Here is a 16,140-nt window from a genome sequence, read left to right as displayed (position 1 = left end):
CCCTCGTCTCTAGAACTGCAGAAGCTATTACTAAACGGCTAACCCGAGACGGTCTCCAGGTCCCAATTGCAGGCTGCCTATTTAATGGCTTCCAGGGGTACCAGTCATTTGATTTTCAGTACTTGGTATAATTTTTGACTGAAATTATAAATCTTATGTTTAAGGTGTAACAGCAAGAGCAATATTACCGTTAGAAATTTTGTATACGGAGCGTTTCACAGTTCATGTTAACACACTTCTCGAGGTTGTAGAGGAGACTTAATAGATAAAATTTTACGAGGATACCGATGTCCAAAAATATCATTCAAAGACGCTACAGAGCGCCAAAGTTACAGGCGCCGGCGCCTGTAAATGACTATACAGTTTGATTTCGTGGTGATGATAAAAATTTTCTAGGATGACGGAGAAGGTTAAATGTATCAATTTCAGGGAAGAGTCCCTGTAAAGGAAACAGATGAGTCGAAAGTTAAAAGCGAAAACCGTTCTGACACCTTTGGCAGAAGAATAAATGCACTGATACTGTTGTTACTAAGATTATAGAGTAGACAGCTTTCAGGGGTGATAATATGGACGGAAACAAGGAAGAAATGTCTGGTAAACATGGGCTCTAAAATCCGTCCCTGAGGAGCTGTGAGCACGTGTTCATCCTTGCTACTGTGAAACACATTTCCTCCCTTGAGTGCTCACAGCTCTGCATTTTAGTGCCAATATTTACTAGACTTTTTTTGTTTTGGTCTGTGTTGTCACTCCTGAAAGTGACCTACCTGACAGTCTTAGGAACACCAGTACCAGTACATGGAATTCCACTGTGAAAGGTATCAGAACGGTTTTTGCTCATAACTTGCGACACGTCTGTTTCCGGTACAGGAACACTTACCGCAAATTGATACATTTATTCTTCTCCTTCATCTTAGAAAGTCTGTAGCATCACGGAGTCAACGTGTACATACAGACATTTACATACGCCGGCGCCTGGAGCCATAACGCTCTGTAGCATCGCTGGACGTTTCCGGACATGGATTTTTATGTGGGTGTTGTAAAACACCCTGCATATTTGAGTTAGCGTAATTCACTGTGCGCAAATGCCCAGATTGCAGTCATCCAGTAGTTAAACTTTACGAAGCTCTATTTCGCTCGCTATCCCCCCGCCACCACACACACACACACACACACACACACACACTAAAGTTCATCGCGTAATAAATTTTCGCAGTTCTTGCAGTAAAACTTATCACGCATGACGTTTTAATGTATTACATCTTTACTACTAACTCAATTCACATCGTATTTTGCAGGCAGTATCCACACACACTGTATCTGAAAAATTATATCATTGTACGTCAAATAATTCAGGAGATACGACACCATTGTCATTGAGATGAGTGAAAAATAAGCTTTTGCTCAAAACCGAGCGCGAATGACTCTATCCCCATCCAGTATTTGAGAAACGAGAGCACTTAGGAACTTCCCGTAAGCTGTAAAGGCAATTGCAAACCTTTTGTAAAGTTTTAAGCGTACAAATACTTAACACACGAACTCACGTGCAGAGTAATCAAACTTTTGAAGCTGAAGCTGTTTTCTACAGAGGAGTTACATTCTGTAAAGAATATTATTTGACGAATGTAATCATCTGGAATCCATGCCAGTTTTGACTGACTGAATAACATTTTAAATACAGCAGCAGAACACAGTGTTACGTGCAGCTTATGCTTTGGATTAGTTTCCTGCATGTTGTCCTAAGGTGTTGGATATTCGTGAGGTGTCATTTGCTTACAGATACCTTTGACGTGTACAGATACGGTTCTTGGTAAGGATGCTAGGAGCACTTGTACACGTAACATGTATAATGCGATACGAATGTATCTACATGGACATTTTAGATGAAAATTTCTTTCTAAAGGCAAATAAAAATATATCATTTGTGCAGATTAATTTCTCTGATTTTGCTCTTGATACAGACCGATGACAAAGATTGCGTAACAGCATGATTATGTCTACAAAATGGATCTGATAGTAAAGTTGTGGCCTTAGTGCATATTTCCATGAACTGTCTAATACATATGTGGCGATTAATAGACATCACTGACTGTAGACTGTGATTGACGTATTCAAGCCGAAACTACTTCCACAAATCAATAATACAATGAGCTCATTTCAGACAGTGAAAACTGTAATTGTTAATTTGATGGAAGTGTACCGTCGTGTCGCTTCTCAGTAAGACGTTCCTTGTCAACTGACGCTGTAATTTATATTACACGAAAGTTTTAAGAGTGGCAGCATCCCCCAGTTCAATTTGTAGTCAGGTAAAGCCGCTTATATCTTTATCTGTCATACCTGGAATGTTGTGTCGTTTTTGTAGTCTACAACAAAAGTTTTCACGGCGGTATTGGCGATTCATAGTTTGAGCAGAATTCCTAAAGATCGACTGTCACTGAGGAAGATTCAGATCTCAACAGTCCTATCATTATAAGTAATGGGAATTAATGAGTGATTCCCACAATAATGCAGAGGACTACAGGTGCATAATTAGGCTTTTATTTCATTACTGAATGAAGTACGGCTTTCAGCATAGTTATGAATATCAATGCATATGTTTAAGAACTATAGTTGGCTAGGCTAGATTACTCTTTTAGTGTCCTCGACATTTTATTCAAGTACTTGTCACTAATTTCATCTCAGGTAATATGAAAAATTCCAGGTTGTTTAGAGACATCAACATATTTTTTACCAGCCACCCGAATTTGCACCAGAAAATCTGATCCGGTCGGGGCTCAAACATTTTGAAAAGCGTCAAAGTTTCGTACTGTGGCACTTCCCATTTCTCCGATTTGGAAATCACGTCTGATACCAATTTAAGTCAAATGTACGTCGATCAACGCATTATTTTTTATTCAAGTGACGTAGATTAGCCCAAGTTATTCATTCTATTTTTTATGGTAACTGCGAATCGATGCACGAATGTTGTATTCTCGGTTACAAACTGATGCCGATAACAGCCAGAGATAACAGGAAGCGAGTAACAGTGATCGGCACTTTAATGTACTTCTCAGTCCCCTTGGGGCAGCTTAAAAACCAGGACACCGACCGGATGCTGCTGGGCGCCCAATGCAGGTATTCGGACGAGCATTGCCCCTGGGGCGCTCCATTGGCGGATGCAGCAGTCTTCTTCGGAGAAATTTGGAAAACCAAGAACAACGCGTGGACCGAAGTGAATACGCTAAAAAGGTAGCAATGGGGACGCACCTTCCGCTATAATGGACGTTTTACAATGTGTCCAATCCGGCGCTGCACTTTCTGCAAAAGGCGTGCGTTGACCGGAAATTTCGCGGAAGGAACGAGGGGATAACTTTTCTATCCCACGGTCGTCAAAGGTACGTGTTTGTTGTTCTGCAAAGACAGCTAAGAAATGACCAGTGACTGCTGTCAAAATTTTTTATATAGATAAGACAGCGGATTGGCAGGTAAGACATGAGCCTCTGACGTAGGCCCGCTTTCTCGGAATAGCGCGAGCGGGAGAATGAATGATCATAGGATAATTTTTACGCATTCCATAGTGGGAGAATTTGACACTGGTGGTAGCAGTAGTAGATTTCAGCAAGGCAGGAGAATTCTTGAAGGCACTCTAGTTGCAGACGGCTTTCTGCAGACACCTATAGTTGTAGATTAGGACGTGGACAGACGGCGTTCACGTGCAAGGCAGAGTGGGGTGGCACATCACTCACTTGTCAGTCTACTTGTCCAAATGCACATTATGATGAGAATAACACTAGTGGCATCGGCTGGCTGGGGCGGAACAGTTAAGTGTTTTGTTACTAATTCAGTAAAATTCACTTTGGTTTTTCGTGACTAGGTGTACAGCCACACTTGCATGTAATGTCATGTTCTCTTTCCGGCACAACCACTGGTTTCATTTCGAGGGCTTGTTGTGCTTTAGTAGTATCTCAGGAAATAGATTTGCATGAAACCCTGTTAAATTATCTTCGCCAATTCCACCATTGCCTATTAAACTTAGTTTCATATCTCGCTTCAATGTTTTGCTGTGTGCTGTTTTAAAAATCTAGTAAAGTCTTTTATCAAAATCGCGCAATAAGAATTTGTAATAAATGCTGGGGGTTTACTTGGGTCAAGCTTTTGATTTGTAATTTGTAAGTCCCTTTGAAGTTACGTAACAGTAAATTATGACAATACTGGTACCTGGTATTCAATGCTGCTGCAACCCTTTCCTCATTAATCGTGTTTATTAGATCCGTTGTGGATCTTTTAATAAGCATTTGAGTTTCGAGGAGTAATGTGCCGCTCAGCGGCCTCACTGTAGAGGGTACACACACAAGCATTTCGCAGTTACTTTTGTCTAGTATTGTTAATCATAGGTCTCTTAACTGACACGTTGAAGTTGACAAGGTCTGCTTTCCATGTGAAAATAACTCTCTTGTCTTTTCAGCTTTTGACGTCGAAGAAGTACAATTGAGAACAATTGCGCCATCTGACAAAATTATTTTTATCCCCGAATATCAAAAGGAAGGACCTGTATCTCCGACAAGAAACTTAATAAGAATCAGTTACTTCACCGGCTCACATATAACCTTAAAATTATTCGTTGGAAAATGTTTGGTTTGATGATAACAAAAGTTATTAAAGGAATTGCGGACCTCCAGCAGTGTGTTTGAAATACACAGGTTGAAGAAAAATTCGCGCACTTGAACCTCGCAGGGCGATTCCTCACATTTGTACTACTAATACAAAAATGTTTTACAAAATTTCGGCCTGTGCATATATCGGGCAGTAAATTAATGTTAAAGATACCCTTGACTATACCTCAGCTTCATCTTAGAAGCAATTACCATTTTTGCGCACGTGGATGAGACTACATAATTATATCCTCAGCGAGATCTGTCACCCTCCTATTTTATAATGGTTATATGCACGCATGTTGAGGAACCTAGCCATCACTTGTTTCGTCGAGTGTCTTAAACCATGACAACTATGCCCGCTGAAGGCGGTGCAGGTACTTCACTACCGCTTCAGGGTAGTTCTCACTAGGAAGTTCTCCACGATGGGTACACCGTTGACTGATTTGCGACGTGTGTGACGGTCACTGCGTCATGATATACCTCTACACTCCATTTAAAGTACATGGGAAAGGAAAAGTTTTGTGACTTTATATGTAAGTTTCTTTCTGTTTGGTTCAGCGAACTGATGATGTGATGGTAAAATTGATTGTAAGCTGTGCGAACGGTTATAAATTTAGTTTTATCATTCTGTGGCCACTAGATACATTCGTTGGAAACTTCGTTTATGCAGTCCTGCTTTTTCAATTTCCTACGCGGTTTTTTGCAATATAAACAGTACTCATTTTGGGGATTTGTCTTTGCAACGGACATTTTGTGTTTGTAATTCTGTTAGCAGCAGTTACTACTATATTGCGTCGTTGTCTAGACCTTTTGTCAACCTATCTTCTTCGCCTTCCACGTGTTTGTGTTGAGTATTTGCATTTGCACACTGCTGTTTCACTTGTGTGTTTTGTTTATGATACTTGTGTGTTTTGTTTTGCAGTTGCAGGGTACGTTCGTCTTTTGTTTGTTTTTATAGTGGCGAACGCGTCTGCTATCGCTATGTTAGTGTTTATATTTTCCGACAAGGAAGAGAGAGTAAGAATGTTTTTCCTACAAAGCATTTTCGTTTATGTAAATGTTTTGATTTTTTATTTCATTTTTATTCATATATTGTTCCTTCTGTAAAATACTTCTTTTTATTTTCTTTACTTCATGTTTTATTTCCTTTTTTGTTATAATTCTAGTTTCTCTCTCTCTCTCTCTCTCTCTCTCTCTCTCTCTCTCTCTCTCTCTCTGTGTGTGTGTGTGTGTGTGTGTGTGTGTGTGTGTGTGTGTGTGTGTGTGTGTGTGTGTTTATGTTAGTGGTGGGTGATCCAGAGTTTAGGATATTGCATAGTTTGATATTATTTAGTGTTATCTATGGGTGTTTCCTTTTTCAACAATATGTTTTATTAGTTTAAATAGCGTCCTGTTGATGTGTGTGTGTGCTCATTTAAAGTGTATTTCTTCATTATTATTGCTTTTTGAATGTTGAAGTTTTCTTGTAGGTGTAAGAGATACTTCTTGTTAATGAAACTATTTTTATGTTCTTTTCTGTTGTGATAGGGTTGTGGTTTTCTTGACACAGGTGTTCTGTAAATGTTGAATGGCAGGTGCCAGATTTCCATGCTCTTTTGTGTTCCTTATACCTGTCCGCCCTAGGTACAGAGCATCATAGCTGTTAAACTGGACTTGGTAAATGACAGATTTTTGGTACATGTCCATGTGATCTTGCTTTTTTAGTCATTTCTATGTAGAGTTAGTGCTTTGCTATGCTATTTTTATTTCTTGGTTCTTGGGGATGTTCCCACTTCTGTGTGTTAGTTTATATTCATATGAGTGTGTGTACCCGTTTGCCTGTTGAGTTTCTATGGTGTTCTCTTGTTGGGGGGGGGGGGGGGTGTTTGTTTTGGGCGATGTGGGTCTCTGGATTATTTGTGTGCTGGTTTGTTTCTTATTTTTATGTTTTTCCTTTATTTATTGTTCAGTTTTGTTACTAGGGATTCTTGGTATCTATAATTTTTTGCCATCTTAATAATTGTGTGTAACTCAGGAACAGAGGAATTACATAAACACCATGAACATAGGCCTAATGAGAGAACTGATATGAAAAAAAATTAAAAACATCACATACACAAGACATGAACACAATAGACAAGGCAAATGACCACAAAAGCTAAAACTCTGAAAACCCTTAGACAAATGCTACACAGAGACCACATAATCATAACAAAGACAGACAAGGAATACAGCTGTCCTTACGGATAAACAAGAATCCATTTCACAAAATAAAATCAAAAAACCAGAGTCAGATCCAACAAACAGGTTCCAAAAAAATAAAAATAAAAATAAAATAAAATAAATAAAATAAAATAAAAAGTGCTGTAGACAACTGAACTCACTACAAGATGAAAAACTCATATGAGACATATAAAACCTAATGCCCCAGAACCTCAGAGCAAACCAAAGCTTCATAAGGAAAATACCCCTGTGAGACCCATAGTAAACAACAGAAAAGCACCATTACTACCCTCGCAAGGCATATGCTGAATATACTAGCATAACAGTATAAATTACAAAATTACAGAAAAGTAAAAATCACAGAAGAAATAACAAATCAAATAAGACACAAATCCCAGACACAGCTATGTTGATCTCATTTACAATCAGTTACCACAAGAATGTGTAACAGAGATAAACTCACGCCTGCACCTCATTACTGGCCAAAATTACTTTGAATTCAACAAAGAATTCTACGGAAAAGGAGCAGGATTGCCAATGGGGGTCATAATTTCAGGAAAGTTTGCAAATATCTTCCTGAACAAAATAAAAGAATTTTTCAGAATATAGTACCAGGAAAATGTATTGGTAGATGGACCAGAAAATAAAACTACTGTATACAGAGATAAACACATTACACAAAAACATAAAGTTCGCAATAGAGATAGAACAAGGAATCCAAATAAATTTCCTACATATCACAAAGAAAAATAAAAAAAACACTCATTCATCATTTACAGAACTTGTATGTAATGCTGACTAGAAGTCAGGAACACTGTCTTCAGGTTTCAGCAAATACTTGACAACTTAATCAGAGAGCAGTTGAGGTACATTCAACACAAGTAGTCTCTTCATAGTGATTTATATTGCATAGTAAGGACTGCACAGATTCACCACATTTGAATGCTTAGTTACTTCTCAGAGACACATTTACTTTCTCCCATTACTCTATCTGCAGGTGGAATAGTGAAATAGCAGTGATATCTTGATAAACTCCACACTATCTACCTCTCATTTCTGATGAACTGTAAGGGAGATTGTACAGCGCCGCAGCAGCAGCAGTAGTAGTAGTAGTAGTAGTAGTAGTAGTAGATGATGATTCAATAGATTTAAAGACTAGGCTTCATGGTGAATTCAGATTGTAATAGGTTCCCAGCTAACTGAAGGTTTCTTAAACAGTTGTACCACAGCGACCCTGACATTCTTTTGATGGGTGTCAATATAACATTTTGACTGATAACCAATTTTCGCTATAGGCACACCTTGGTGTGATGGAAAATTGATGTCGATGTAGACAAAACGTAGAACTCTAACCCTCCTTCCTACAAACAGAATTTGATCAAATATGCTAGTCACTTTCTTGGGGTGGTGGTGGTGGTGGTGGTCAACCTCACACTTCGGAGTACGAAGCACAACTGCTGGGTTCACTTCATGACTAGTTGGCCTGCATTGATGATGATTTGGGGGGGGGGGGGGATAATTGCAGTTGCACAATATTGGAACAAATATTTTGGATGTCAGATTATGACATAATCAAAGATGTCATGGCTAGTTCTTGTATGGTGATGGGATGTTAAACACCAACCTCCTCCTCTTCAAGCACTACTACGGTATTATATGAAAAGTAATACTGCCACCCATCAAGAGAATGTGTGCGTTGCTGTGGTACAACTGACTGAGAATTTTACAGTTAGCTGGGTACTTACTGTAATCAGAGTTTGCCATGGGGCCTACAGTTTAAATCTGTTGAATCATCATTATCTTCTACTACTTCTGTTACAATTGCTGGAGTGGGACTACACCAACTAAACCAAAGCGACCACATATGTGTAGGGATTGCTGTAGCACATTTTTTTGCACGAACTCACTCACATCAGAAGTGAGAGATGTGTGTTATGTGTGATGCTAAATACTTTGATGCTGCCTTGCTCCAGTATATTCTAGATGGGCAGTAAGACTGCATGCAAAACATTGTGGAGGTTAACTTACTTAACTGCTAGTAGATCTATATCGCTATTCCACATTCAGATGGAGCAATGGGAGAAAGAATATGCGTATATGAGAAGTAACTTTAAAGTGTTTGAGTTTTGTGAACCTGTGCGATCTGTGCTCTGCAATATGCACCACTGCAGAGACTACCTTTGGTGAACATATCTCAACTGCTCTTTGATTTAGTTGTGAAGTATTTGTTGGTACACAAAGGTCATGTTCCTGACTTCTGGTTGGTGTTAAATACATGTTGTGCTGTGGGCTGGTGTCTGACACTGATGACTGTTTTTCATATTGAAATGGCATTGATAACAAGGAAACAGACAATTACTCTCATTCGCTATTCTGTCACTTACGTTTACCATCGCTGACCTATCGCATAATACCCCTTGTAGATAACGTGCAGTTGTATGACGGCAAATGGCAAACTTGGCTGAACATGTTTGCGATTTTGTTTCCAATGTTTCATTACAATGGAATCTAACTCGTTATGTAATTTCTTAATATCAAATTTCATCCTATTTTCAGATGACTGCTTTCACAGGCCGTCCCGGTTAGCCTCTGCTGCTCTCTTGAGACATAACGCTCATATTCCTTACCAGATGGATCTCTGCTGTGTCGCCAGATGATGGTACAGTCATCTGAAAAAGTATATGTTTTAGTCTGTAGTCTCAATTTATTTTTCCAACTTGCTTCGGTGCCCAGTACCATCTTCAGGCCATCCTATTATCAAAAAATTCAGATACATACTCTAAACTGTAGTGTAAGACCAATTTACAAAAATATTATACTCAGACAGCAAACCTGTGGTATATAGTGAAGCATAAAATATGTAGAAAGCCTCTTATTATTCCTGACACGCAATTGTTAAGCTGGCCCCTCAAGGAGTTGTCAGTTGTTAAAAGATGTCAGTGTAGAGCTTCAAATAAATGTAAATTGTGACCAGCAAGGATAAGTGTCCTCTATGAACAGAGTTTATTTCATTTATTTATTTTATCCCCTTTTTACCTTTTAAAAAAGTCGCAGTGTAAAAGATACTGAAAAATAGCATAAAATTTGAAATTAAGAAATTACACAATAAGTTAGATTCCACTGTAATGAAACATTAAAAACAAAATCGCATACATGTTCAGTCAAGAGTGCAGTTTGCTGTTATACAACTGCAGGTTACGTACATGGGGTATTGCGTGATGTATAAATGTGCCAGGAAATTTAATTGGTTGACAAGAAGTTCCGTGAATTTTTCATCTCGATGCGTCAGTGTTTATTTATTGCTGATGTGATGTTATGATCTGATTTGATGTGTACTGACCACAAAATCCGGATTGAAGTGCAGAATTATAGCAGATGTTTGATATTGAAACGTCTTTGCTGTTTACCATAATTCTTAGACATATTTGGTAAAATGTCAATACAGAGTCCTATGCTTTCCCTTGAAGGTGTCACACAAAGTCTGTGAAGCTTTATAGTCAGTATCTTCAGATTGCAATGAAACCGCTGCTACCATTGCTCATTGGTTTAACTTCCCGGATATAACTAGCCAGATGTGTGCTATTTCTGGGTTTTTCGAAGCGATTAAACCCACAAATTGACATGGTGACATCATATGCATTCCCGTACCCCACCTGATGGGTTCTGGAGGGTTAGCAGCAGCTCACCCCTTCAGCCAGAAATGTCCATTCGTTTCAGGTACCCCCGCCACGCACCTGCAAGGCAGGCAAATCATTCTAGGAAACCAGCCACATACTTATCAGTGCAATTACAATTAAATATTGTGATCATAATGCCAATCTGGTGACCTTCGCCAGTGAGCGAAGTATCTGAAATACCTTTTTCTGATGACTGTGGCTCTGGAAACATCAGTTTTCTATGTAGATCTGTATAATTCTTATGACTGCATATAATTTTCCAGATAAAATCTTACATTCTCCTTACCAGCTATCGATATGTTGAAGTTACAGTTTCCCACGTCAGATCCATACCTCCCTTATGACTGGACATAGTCATTTTCTTTGCACATGTCGGAACTCTTGTCAATTTACACTCCAACACATACACATTTCCGATTATCGTTTATATGTGTATAGTGTCCGAATTGACATTTAATTCTTCCAGCTAATCAGATTTCAGAATAGACTGCAGGTATTTTCAAGCACTTTCAGAAGCTGCATCCCTCCAAGACTCTCTCAGGTAAAGCACAGGCATCCGGTACTGTGCGATGATCAACAGCGCTCCAACGGATGGAAAGATTGCAAAAACATTACTGATGTGGATTGTTGTTCTGTAATAAACATTTCTGTCGATAGTGCGACAAATAACATGTGTAAGGACCTGTTTACAGGAGCTGATGAGAGGACATTCTTGGTATCCTTTTGGATACAGCCGTATTGCCTGTCCTGTGTGTAAACCAGAGTGATCCAATTGAATCCTTGCATTGCTGTAGTGTGCAGGTGTTTATGAAATGAATCTAATGCCCCTTACGGTCAGATGTATTCCTCAGTGTGTTGAAATCACTATTTGCCACATCAGACCTATGCTCCAGTGTTGACTAAACATGCATAATTTTTTACATGAATACTAGTCTCATCACGTCCTACACGCGTCTGGTGAGGCGTCAGAGCAGTAACCACTGTAACTTTACATTCCAACAATATAACATTCCCGACAAGTAGTGTGATCATCATTTATAGAAGTATAGTATCTGAAAAATTATGGTATGTCTACACTCACACCATCTGGGTGTTGTTTGACACGACTGATCATAGCTTCCCATCAGCAAAATCCTTCCACCACTTTGTCGTTACCACATGTGTGTCAAAAAATAAAGGGCGTAATTATAATTAAAAAGACCTTGCATCTATTATTTATGTTACGTGCGATCTTGCATGTTAGGCAACATTTGCTAGAGTAAAAAGATGCTAGCTAAGTTCCAAGTCATAGACACCTGCTAATTCCCATGAAATCCCTTCACATTCCAACAGCATTGTTCCATAGTTAGAAGACTATGTAGTTGTCCATCCATCACTGACCAGGAAGAGATCTATAACAAGGAAAAACATAGCACATGAACATACATTGCACAACGAAATTCAGAAGCATTGATACTGAATGACAGTTTATAAATATCTCCTTTATCGTATTTCTGTAATTAGCAGGCTAGAAATAAGATAGTGTAATGGGGTAAGAGGCTTCGTTGACAGCAGTCTCTCCCTCCCTCCCTCCCTCCCTCCCTCCCTCCTTCCCCCCCCCCCCCCCCCTTCATTATTTTTGTAACATCCAATGGAGTAAAACTATGACCTATAAAAACTTTGCTAATGTCACCTTGTGAAAGAATAGGGTTTGGAAACTAGACAGTCGCGGGATTGAATCTCAGAATTCCCCACCGCAGCATATACGGGTCCCAGTATCCACCAATAGTATGCTAGGAAAAACTGTCTCAAACAGAGGGTATTGAGTTAATTACCCAAATTTGATAGAGTGGGGGACATATTTCCAATAGATGCTGGAGGTTTCCCAGGTATTTGCTATTTTGCTCACAACAAGGGAGTTTTCAAGGTGGTTTCTGGAATGCTTTCTTTCCATCCACTATTGGTTTCCAAAGCAACGGAAGTGTGGGAACAGAGGGATATACCTACTACCAGCACCTGGTCTGCATGATGGGTTGTGAGTGTGGGAGGAACATTGTGGTCTGTGTGATTGCACACATTAATTCAGTCACAGACAGGAAGTAGCCACTTGAGAGAGAGCAGTGGTGATTTCTTAGGTCTCAAAGATCAAATGGTTGCCACCACCTGTTGCTTTGTTCGACAGGAAGTAGCCACTTGACGAGAGGGGTTCATTCATGTGCAGTCTTAGTCATGTCCCAGCTAGAGGTGATAGCACATGGTACAGTAACAGTGAAGCAACTGTTGCATGGACGCACAAAGACGTGATCCCCGTGGCCCTTGTGGACCCCGTCACGTATACTCTGCGGTCGGCGCGGAGATGCGATCGGAAACGTTTTAGCAGTGTAATTGTGTACCGTGAGTTATGTTCACGATGACTTCATGATGGTATTTCTTTCATGATCGATGTATTTCACAATATCTGCATTTTTGAAAATTAAAGGAACTGCAGAGAATGATGAGCTTTTCCCATCAGATCAAAGCCCTGCAACTTGAATTTTAGAAATAAACCGTATATCTTTTGCTATGTCACTGGCATTGATTTCAATTTCATGTTGTGAGATCCTTCCTCTCAGCACAGACTGAGTCTTTTTCCTTCCAATTTCCAAGTGGGGGAGAGGAGGGGCCTAGAGGATTTCCCAGAAGGGGAGGGTTAGTTAATTTATTGATTTAATTAATTACTCAATTCGTCGATATTAAATATTTTCTTGTATTGGTGTGGGAGTCAGGGAGAGGTTGGGGATTTCACAGAGGGGTGGGGGAGTGGTGATGGGTTTCTCAGAGTAGTGGATTATCTCCAGGGGGGGGGGGGGGTCGTAAATAAATCGTGTTTGCCCATTAATCTATGAAACCTGCACAAACCAAGTGGCAAAGAACACTATTTGCCATACTATTCATGGGACATGAGCCATTCACACTGATTTCTCTAATCTGAAAATGAAAATTACCTTTAATGCAATATTAACTTGGGTGTGATTGTAACCAACTTCATAAACCACATACTAAATAGAAACACTAGCTACAGTCCTGCAGTGTGCACAGCTATAACATATAGTGTTAACGCGCCATACCTCGTCGCAGGCAAACACCGAAGTACTCACTTACTAACTGGGGACTGGAAGAGGTATTGGTCTCCTTGCACCGTTAGAAATAAGTTTGGTGTGTCAGCTATACTTCGTACACAGCAAACTATTTCTTAAAACCTATCAAATGTAAACTGGTCAACGATTATCTACTTCACTGCAGCAAGTTTTTCAGAATGTGCCTGATGGATTACTTATTTGGGAAGCATCACAATAACTGTGGGGAACAACGAAAATAAAACCAGTTTATCATAAAGCTGTGATATCAGTCTATGCGATAACGAAAAATCGATTTTTTTCCACATGGTTTCCTCAAATACAGATCAGAATGATTGCTTAGTGCAGAACATGCGCAAATCCCAAAACAGTGATTTTTAATTAATTCTTTACGTGAAAAATAAAAGTTTATATATGAAGATAGTATCTGTCCTTTCGGACATGTCCGAAAGAACAGATACAATCTTCATATATATTAAGGGTCACTGGCAATTTGACCATATTCTTCTGTGCGGATGCACAAACAGTGCCCGAACTCTTACGGGAATCGGCAGTAAAGCCGCAAGTAATGAGTATAATGGGCAGGGGCACTATGAATATAGTGCGGGACAACCCTCGGTGGCTCAGATGGATAGAGCGTCTGCCATGTAAGCAAGAGAACTCGGGTTCGAGTCCCGGTCGGGGCACACATTTTCAGCTGTCCCCGTTGACATCTGTATGCAGCTAAGGGTATTCATTTCATTGTAAATAAAAGTTTCGCTGAGAAACTGCCTACTGAGACGTAAGTAGCTTTGCTTCATCTACATAAGTTTTTTCAGGCACATCGGATGACTTCAAATTAATGAAAACTGCAGCGCGCCACTTGGACTTCTTCGTCACGCATCCCTCTAGTGCACCACTCGTGGCAACGAAGAGACGTGACGCAGACAACAAAGTGACACGTCACCACCACGCCATTTCTGTGTGGACTGCTCAATTTGTTAACACGGAGACGCTGAGAAACAGAGCCACGTCCGCGACGTGTGGTGAAAGGCTGGAACAAACACTGCCTTCTTCTCGCAGTGCTGGGAGCCAACGTCCGTATCTGTGCTCCTGTGGAAGCAGCTCTTACGGATCGCAAATTCCATCTGGTGTTCTGAAGATCGTACTGGAACCCTGTCATGAACCAAGTTTAGTCTCTTAACTCACTTGCAAATAAAAAAACAACGAGCAACGCACGAACAAAGCAAAGCACAGTATACACAGAATTAGATGATATCTGCAGCGCAGTTGTTTCCTGCGCGCTGCAGTAGCGCCCAACAAACGGCGGAAAACTGTACTTTTGTGCTAAGCCGTCGTACATTATTGCTCCTTTGACATACTCTTCTCAAATTGTTTACGAGTCGTAGCCTGACTGAGTAATCAAATTCCTCATACTGTACATCACCAATTCATGTTATGGAATATAATGTATGCCCCATTGTCTAAATGCTTTCCTGAAGTGTTGTTTCGTGTGCAAGTTTTATAGGCACCCAAAATGGAAACTCAGGACAAGGTGGTTGGCAGAACTGCTCGAATCTGTGGCATCGACCTATATTTGCCCATTTCTGCCTGCTGCTAACATGAACTAGTAGTCACCATCAAATAGAGCAGAAGTGCTGAGTTAACGATTACTGAAATATTATGGGAAACTTATTTTGGAATCACTTGTAGTGTCCGCTATCTCAAGTTGGTAGCAATATTGACAACTGTGGAGTGTTTACTGCGGAATTGATGGCCATCTATCGGGCTCTCTGCTTTATTAAACGGTCTTCCCTCGCCCAAATTTAGTTATGTACAGACTCAGTGAGTGGCCTCCAGGCTACCACTCGGTGTTTACCCGCCACGCTTGATCTCTGCCATCTACGACTTTCTAGCTGATCTTGACGCCGCTGCTTATTAGGTAGATATTTTTGCCGATCGTTTGGATGGGAGGGGGGGGGGAGCCCCCCCCCTTCTCAGTGACCCCCTCTGGGAGCAGATTTGCTGCTTTACATCCGATCCCTTTCTGCTTATTCGTGGGCCGACTCTATGGGGAGACTACACTCCTTTCTAATAAACATCGTGCAATCACGGAGACTCCACCACACACTTTCCCCTCTGCCTCTCGTGGTGTGAATCTGAGGGTCGTTCAATTAGTAATGTCCCATATTTTTTTTCTCAAAACATATTTATTCTTAGGAGTCAGAATTTGGTGACAATACAGATCAACATTTCGTGTCCATGTCCTATTTTTCTGTGTAGTCTCCATTACGTTCTATAGCCGTACGCCAACGTTGTGGAAGAGCATGTATTCCCTGATGGTAAAACCTCTTGCCCTGTAGGCGTAGGCATGTTTTCATTGCATGACTGACACTCTTGTTATCTTCAAAGTGTTTTGCCTGCAGAGAATCTCTAAGCGGCCTAAAGAGACGAAAGTCCGTGGGTGCCAGGTCTGGACTGTAGGGCGGATGAGGAAAAGACACCCAACCAATTTGGCGATGCATTCCCGGGTTCTCAGACTTGGGTGTTGGCGTG

At 40.3% G+C, this 16,140-nt stretch overlaps 1 protein-coding gene across 2 annotated transcripts in view; it reads left to right on the top strand.

Annotated features, from left to right (window-relative positions):
- Nucleotides 1-16,140, top strand: part of LOC126168498 (ankyrin-1-like) — an 81,512-nt gene that overhangs the window by 2,866 nt on the left and 62,506 nt on the right. The window contains exon 2 of one of the 2 annotated variants that reach the window (XM_049920562.1): nucleotides 9,390-9,492. The exons of the other annotated variant lie outside the window; for it this stretch is intronic. The gene's annotated coding sequence lies outside the window, so the exon portion shown is untranslated. The remainder of the gene's footprint in view (nucleotides 1-9,389; nucleotides 9,493-16,140) is intronic. 2 annotated transcript variants of the gene reach the window in all.

The sequence above is a fragment of the Schistocerca cancellata genome, chromosome 1, assembly GCF_023864275.1.
Source record: "Schistocerca cancellata isolate TAMUIC-IGC-003103 chromosome 1, iqSchCanc2.1, whole genome shotgun sequence".
NCBI lineage: Eukaryota > Metazoa > Arthropoda > Insecta > Orthoptera > Acrididae > Schistocerca > Schistocerca cancellata.
Note: the sequence above shows the minus strand (reverse complement) of the source record. Positions and strands in the feature narration are given on the sequence as shown.